Source organism: Triticum dicoccoides, chromosome 7A (assembly GCF_002162155.2).
Source record: "Triticum dicoccoides isolate Atlit2015 ecotype Zavitan chromosome 7A, WEW_v2.0, whole genome shotgun sequence".
NCBI classification, from domain to species: domain Eukaryota; kingdom Viridiplantae; phylum Streptophyta; class Magnoliopsida; order Poales; family Poaceae; genus Triticum; species Triticum dicoccoides.
In genome coordinates this window covers 465,018,456-465,026,144 of record NC_041392.1, presented here as the reverse complement: position 1 = coordinate 465,026,144, position 7,689 = coordinate 465,018,456, and the positions used below count along the sequence as shown (strand labels likewise).

The 7,689-nt window shown below is 38.7% G+C and overlaps 1 pseudogene; it reads right to left on the bottom strand.

The window, feature by feature from the left end:
• Positions 1-4,678: 4,678 nt before the first annotated feature.
• On the bottom strand, positions 4,679-5,686 carry LOC119327984 (annotated as a pseudogene).
• Between the last annotated feature and the right edge of the window lie 2,003 nt (positions 5,687-7,689).

Sequence of the window (7,689 nt, the reverse complement as noted above, 5' to 3'; positions counted from 1 at the left end):
TTTAAATAATTAACATTTCAAAATTTAGAATTTTGGGATGTTACACCGGCCCGCATGTATCCCTTTTTTTCTTTCTGTTTACAATATTAAAAAAGGTGAGCCAGCTCAATATTACTCCTTGAGGAAGTCATGTCATCCTCTCTCATATTTAAATTGGAAATAGTCTGAATATTCTCCAACCCAAAATAAGATGAAAATGAATAATTGGGAAAGTCATTTTATTCCCTCTCTTTAATAAAAATTTGAAATTCCAAAAGCTCCAAATCCTAGTCAAAATTAACTAACAATAAGCACTACAAGCAAATTTTAATAAATTATATTTAAATAATTAACATTTCAAAATTTAGAATTTTGGGATGTTACACCGGCCCGCATGTATCCGTTTTTCTCTTTCTGTTTACAATATTAAAAAAGGTGAGCCAGCGAGAATTCGAACGCGCGACCCGCTGCTTCTACTCAAGCAACCGGTACCACTACGCCATGCAACGACTTGAGTTTCGAAACTTCTTTCCATGTTTTTATTGTCCTCTTCGAGAAGCTTTCCAAACAGGGGTTTTTCAATTCTTTGGTCATTTTTCGGTGCCGTTTTATTCAGGTTTTCGTTTTCTTGTTTTTTTCATTTTTGTTCATTTAAATGCGTGTTTTTCAAAAACAATTTTGTGTTTTGTGTTTTCTAGAAAAACCGATGGTTTTTTTCAAAATTGATGAACTCTTCAAATTTGATGAACTCTTTTCAAAATCATTGAACTATTTTCAAATTCAATGAACTTTTTCCAAAGTTGATGAACTTTTTTGAAATTTGATGAACTTTTTTCAAAATCATTGAAAGTTTTTCAAGTTCGATGAACTCTTTTCAAATTCCCTGAACTTTTTTCAAAATGGATGAACTTTTATCGAAATTCAATGAACTTTTTTCCATGTTATGGTTAACTTTTTTAAACATCGATGAACGTTTCTCAAAATCAATGACTTTTTTTAAAATCAATGAGCTTTTTCCAAAAATACGATGAACTTTTCAAATCTGTGATTTTTTTTCAAATTATGATGAACCTTTTTTCTTCAAAATTGACATTTTTAAAATTTGTGCTTTTTTTCCAGATATTGATGAACTCTTTTTCCAAGACGGTCCATCTTTCTATTTTTAAAATTTATGTACTTTTTTCCAATTTCTGATTTTTTTTTTGAAAAACGGTGAACTTTTTTCAATTTTTGAAAAGTCAATGATGTCAACTATGATAGGTCAAAGGTTCAATGTTCAACTGATACCTGAGTTTTTTTTTTTGAGAAGCAACTAATGTTCGAACTAGGAGGAGTTTTTCTATTGAAATATACGTTTTTTTAATCACTTGTACTTGGACAAATAGAAATATTTCCTGCTAGTAAACGACGAAGGGATGCCAGCACAGTGTTTGTCATGTCGCGCCGTTGTCCTTGGTGTCCTGCCTGCGATTCTCGGCTCTCCGTTTTGTTGTTTGGGCACTACCATTTTTTCATGTTTGCTCTTTTAGCAGTTTTCTGGGCCGGTCCACTATGTGTCTCCGGTGACCGCCAGCAGCTGTGCGCTTGTAGCGCTAACTAGGAGCTCCCGGTTCCCAGCTTGTTACTAAAAAAAAGATGGTTCCCAGCCAGTTTTTTCTGGTTTTGAGAACCTTCTAGAAGGGTACTGAATCGGTTTTTCCAATTCCCCCTTTTCCCTTTTTGTTTCTTTTTCTTTTTAATTTTTAGTTTTCTTTTCTTTTTCTGTTTTCATTTTTTTTCTTCGCTCTTTCGTTTTTTCTTTTTATGTTTCCTTTTATTCAGTATTTCATAACATGTTCTTATTTTTAAAAATTTGCTCCCAATTATAAAAAAAATCTCGTTTTCAAATTGTGTTCACATTTTCAAAAAAAAAGGTTTGTGTTTCGAAAAGTCTATGCGGAATTTAAATAAATGTTATGGTTTTCAAATTTTGTTCACAATGAAAAAAATTTCATGCTTTAAAAATGTTCAGTAATTTCAAATTTTCCTGAGAAATGTTCTCATTTTCAAATTTTGATATGTTCATGTTTTCAAAGAATATTGTTCAGTAATTGAAAAAAATACGATTTTTTTTCTTTTTCTTTTCGGTTTCTATTTTTTATTTTTCCTCGTTCTTTTATCTCCCATTTTCTGTTTCTTTTTATTTTCCTTTTCTTCTTTTAAATTTGTAAATTTAAATTTTAAGTTTATTTCAAAAAATGTTCGTGTGTTTCAAAACAGTTGCTATTTTTTCCAAAAATGTTCGTGTTTTATAATTTACTCAGGAGTTTCAAAAAGTGTTCAGTTTTTTAAATTTGTTCTGGAGTTTCAAAAAATGTTCAGGGAGTTAAAAAAAATCATGTTTTCAAATAACGTTCATGTTTCGAAAAACAAATTCCTATTTTATTGTCTGCAAAATTTCAAATGATTTCCCCCTATTGAAATTTGTTCTGGAGTTTCAAAAAATGTTCCCTTTTAAAAATTTGTTCGCATTTTGTAATTTTGTAGGACTTTCAAAGAATATTCTTGTTTAGAAAATGTACTTTGATTCAAAAAAGGTTCTTAATTTTTAGAAAATGTTCATGTGTTTAGGAAATATTTTGAGTGAAAAGTGTTCATGTTTCATTAAGCATTCATTTCACAAAAATCGGAATTTTTTTATAAACATGAACAATTTTGAAAGCTTGAACATTTTCCAAAAAAGCGAAGAATTTCTAAAGTTTTTGAACTTTTTTGTAAAGTACAAACTAGTTCTGAAAACATGAGCATTTTTTGAAATTTGCAAAAAAATTGAAAACAAGAACTTTTTTTAATTTGTGATCAAATTTCAGGTTCGAGAAAAAAATTCACTTAAAAAATTCATCAAAAACACGAAATGAAAAAAAAGAAAAAGGAAATGTTTGGACCTACGTCGATATTCGTTCTGATAAGCTTGCGGTAATAAGTAATGAGCTCTCATTGTCTATGGTGGTTAGCACACAAAGATTCTTTGCTAGAGTTCTCGTGTTCGATCCGTGGTATTGCTTGACTTTTTTTTTGCCAGTTTAAAGTCGATACAGTAGTCGTCAGTGGGTCGGCACAGTCGGGGCCACCTGTGCGTTTGCCCGACAATCTGCCGCAATAAGCGGCAGATAGGACGTCCCCATGTAAAGCAGGAGCGGGGAAGTTCCCTTTCCCCGTTCAGGGAGGCTCCCACAAGCTTTTCTGGGTAGGGATTGGGAAGCTTCTGAAGCTTCCTGCCGGTTTATTCTTTGACTTTTGTTTTTGTTTTTTGTGGACCAGTTTTTTTTTCAATTTCATGATTTTTTAAATTCTAAAACTTTTTAAAAATGTCATGAATATTTTATACTATAAATGGCGATTTTTGTACCTACTGTAAAAAATATAGGAGAGAAAGAGAAAAGGAGCGAGTGAGCGGAAGGCAGCGCGCGTTACTGGCCCAGATCCATGCGGGCGACGTCCTGGTCACTAGTTCACCAAGTGGCGCTTAAGCGCCCAAGAGGAGGAGCCTCTATTCTATTGTATCTCTTTATCTCTAACTCAAATGTATTTCTTTGTCTAACATGATGGCCCATTTCCCTTAAAAAATAATGGCTCATTGGAGTGATCAACTACTCTCTTTTTTTAATCCCTAAAAAAAACAATTCAACTACTCTTTGTTTTCATGGCAGAATTGATCAACTATGATGCCACCATTCGCACTTACTCAGTCCTCTTTGTTTCGCGGGACATTACTCTCACATTTATTCTCAAAATAATATTATCACAATTTTATTTTCTTTGCCTAGTCATAGTGAGAAGTAATTATGTTACTTGTCTAAGTTATTACCTCTATAACTGGTAGTAAAAATGTCATGCAACACTTTATTTATTACTCCCTTCGTCCGTGAATAAGTGCACTTGAGCACTTCTACCTTCTGTCTTAAGTCAAAGTTTTAAAATTTGATCAACTTTATAGAAAAGCATAGTAACATGTATGACATCAAGTCGGTACATTATGAAAGTACTTTTTAAAACGGACCTAGTCATACTAATTTATTGCTATAAATGCTGTTGTCTTTTTCTATAAAGTTGATCAAAATTTTAAATCTTTGACAGTTTGACTTACGACAAAAGTTTAAAGTACACTTGTTCGCGGAAGGAGTAGGTTGTAGACTGATTTTGTCTTGGTATGTGTGATGTTTCGGTAACATATTATGTTACCACAAGCTTCGCTTTCCTCATTAATTATTTGCCACATCATCTATTTTTCCTAAATATGTGTAATGTTATCACTTATGTTAGGCTAAGTCATAGTGTGGAGTAACTTAGAGTAGTGCCATCCATATGACAATAGTCAATGTTATTACCTGTTGAAAATGACATAGAAGTAGTATCATAGATGATTGAATTTTTTAGATTGTAGACTCAATTTACTTTGGGTTGTGTTATGTTACAGTAATTATGTTACTCTAAACAGTCATCCTCTCATTAACTACATGCTACATAAGCAAATTTGTTTACTTGCTAAGTTACTCCCACTATGATCACTATGGGTAACTGAATACCCTACTAATAATGACCATCAAGTGAGTAACTCAAATATGCTAATTAATTATCTGTAGAATGGTTTAACTGCATTTTTTAGGGTAACTGAAATTATTAATGTAAAAAAACAACAACAAATGTATACCCCGAATCAGAAGTGAACACGCACTCACGCAGCACCATAGTTTGATGACTTACGGTAGCAAATGTTAAGGATGCAGAAACACATACATGACTAGCAATTATTGTACCTAGCATTGTTACACTTACAAGCTACGTTGGTCGATCTATCAGAATTGCTCTTTGCCCTCGAAGCTCTGGCCGATCGTCCAGCTTGCCGGCACGACGGCGCCGAGGACGACGGAGCGGCCGTCGCTTGCGACCACACGGAACGAGAGCCCCTGCCCGACGAGATTTTGGACATCTCCGTCCCAGATCTGTCCCCAGTTCCTCTTCATGTTCCGCCACTGCCCGTCCTTGGCCCCTTTCACGGCCAACGCCTTGACTTCGCCGGGACCGGCGACGTTGAAGACGAGCACGCCGACCCAGTACTGGTTGCCCGTCATCTCTATCCGGATGCCGCCCTTCTTGGCGCAAGGCACGCGTCGGTACTGCACGGGGATGATGCCGACGTGGAAGTCGGTGACGAGGCGAAGGAACATGGGCTTGGAGAGATCGAAGTGCTTCAGCGGCGGGTTGCACCAGTTCTCGTAGGGCTTGGAGTAGTTGGCCGGGCAGAGGTTGGTTGCCGTCACCGTCACTGGCGCTCCGCCGGGCTTGCAGTGCGGGTCGCCGTGGCACTGGATCTCGTAGCAGCCGCCGCAGGACCAGCCGTCGCTGAAGAGGGCCACGCTCAGCGCTGTAGTGTCCAGCCCGTACCCCTGCTGGAATAGGTTACCGTACCCACACGCACCCTCTGCATGGCACATGCAGGCATCCCGTGGAGAATGTTAATTAGGTAAAAACTTCGCGTGATGATGCGGGGTCGAATCTGAGTAGTTAGTTTGCTTACGCATGGTCTCAGCTCCGGTCTCATCGCCGTAGAAGGTAGCGTGCGCGTCCATCCAGCCACCGCTTGCTACGGCCGCCGCCGGCGACCAAGCCAGGATCAGCACCACCGCCCCACGGACACGGCGGAAACCGCTGGACGTCTCGTCTCCATTCTTCACTAAACTAGTGTGATCTGTGTCTGAGCACTTGTACCCCAATTCAACTTTGCGATGATTGATAAGTAGTTACCTCATGAGTCATGATCTTTATGTGTACGCACTTATGCCACTGGCTGCGGAGTTTTGGCCTTTTGCGTGGGCTGCGGAGTATCTCTAAGCTGCCAGTGGCACCAGACTGCATTTGTCCACGAATAAGCGCATGCTAATATGCGGCATTAATGGAGAATATTTTAACCTAAAATCTTAAAAGTGCACGCGCGCTCGTTGGAGAGAACGAGCAGCCGCTCTGTCACTCGCATGCATACATGCATGTATTGTCTGCTAGTGCATGTGACTACTAGCATTAAATGCGGCCAGACTTGTCACATGTGACCAAAAATAGATCCACGTCTACTTATTTTGGGTTTTTCAAAATTTTAAAAACTCATATCTTTCAAACCATGCGTCGGAATTTAGATCCGTCTTCATTGTTGGATTTCTCGTGACGAGATCTTTGAAATTAGATCCCACATGGGTATGTTTCGACGAAATTTTTTCGATGCCAACTTTCGTGCTATATGGTGCAACTAGTCTACTGTCCCAACCAACTAACTAGTAGTCGTTGTGCAACTCTCCTCCCTACTCGTGGATGCGTAGTTTTTCACTGTTGGCACACCCTACCCCCACCTCCCCTGCAAGGGATATGTGCAATTTAGTCTATTGTTCAAGCCAACTGCCTATTAGTCAATGTGCAACTCCCTACACTCTCTATTTGTGGACCTGTATTTTCAATTGGCGGGACCAACAAACAGAGTTGCACATAGTCTGCTAAGAAGTTGGCCAGGGGCAATATATGAAGTTGCACATCAGTTGAATGGTAAAAAGTTGCATATAAACAGAGTGCTAAAGTTGCAAAACTCACTAGGGGGGTGGTTTGGGCCGTGTGCTAGCAGTAAAACTACACATCCATGGGGTACGAGAGAAAGTTGCTAATCACAGTTAGACAGTTGGCTGTGGCAGTATACGAAGTTGCACATCCACTATTAGGTTGTTGGCCGATGCAGCAAATAGTGAAGCACATCTACGGGCAGGGAAAAGTTGCAGATCAACTACTATGCAGTTGGCCTGGGTAACAGATGAAGTTGCACATCTCATTGGAAGGAGTTAGTTTTGCACCATCATTGAAATCTGCATGTTTACGGTATAGGAGAAAAGTTGCATATCCCTGTCAGGTAGTTGCACACCGACGACTAGGCAGTTGCACAAAACAGGGAAAAAATTGCACAAATTTTTTTCCGTCAAAACATAGCCATGTGGGATATAGTTTCGAATAGCACGCCACGAGGGTCCCAAAAGTGAAAACGAATCTTAATTTCGACGCGCGGTTTGAAAGTTATGGTTTTTTAAAAACTGAAAACACAAATTAAATACGTTCACATCTGTTCACATGGATACTTTACAATTATTTATCCTCTTCACATATGTCCACACCTGTTTACTTTTTCTAATATGAGTCAGGGAGACAAAAACTTACCTTTTTCAACCAGCCACCACGGAGTGCTAGTGGGTAGCCGGCTGCTGGCTAGACGCGTCCATATTTTAAGATATGGCTCAACAAAACCCGATTATTTGAGCGCGCCAGTTTCAACAGGTCAGACTGAGCTACCGTAAAAATAGTGACAATTTTCTGTTCCAGATTGAACAGAACATTTAAAAACCAGCCATGCTACAGCTACAGACAGTTTTTCACGGATTCAAGGCTACAGACGGGATTGTTGTCACCTGGTTGGGTGGAGAGGGGCCCCACCCCTGGATTTCAGAGCGTAGGAGTGAATTAGGAGATGCCACATACGTTTGTAAGATTGTTTCCATAAGCCTCGACCGCAAGTGATGGTGAAGGTGAAGACCATGCCCGGCCAGGCTGACACTTTCTAGAGGTATTTTTTCGAGTCAAAATAACCAAGCTTTATTACTCAGTCCCAGTGTTCATCGGATATTACAAGATCACCGTGGGGTA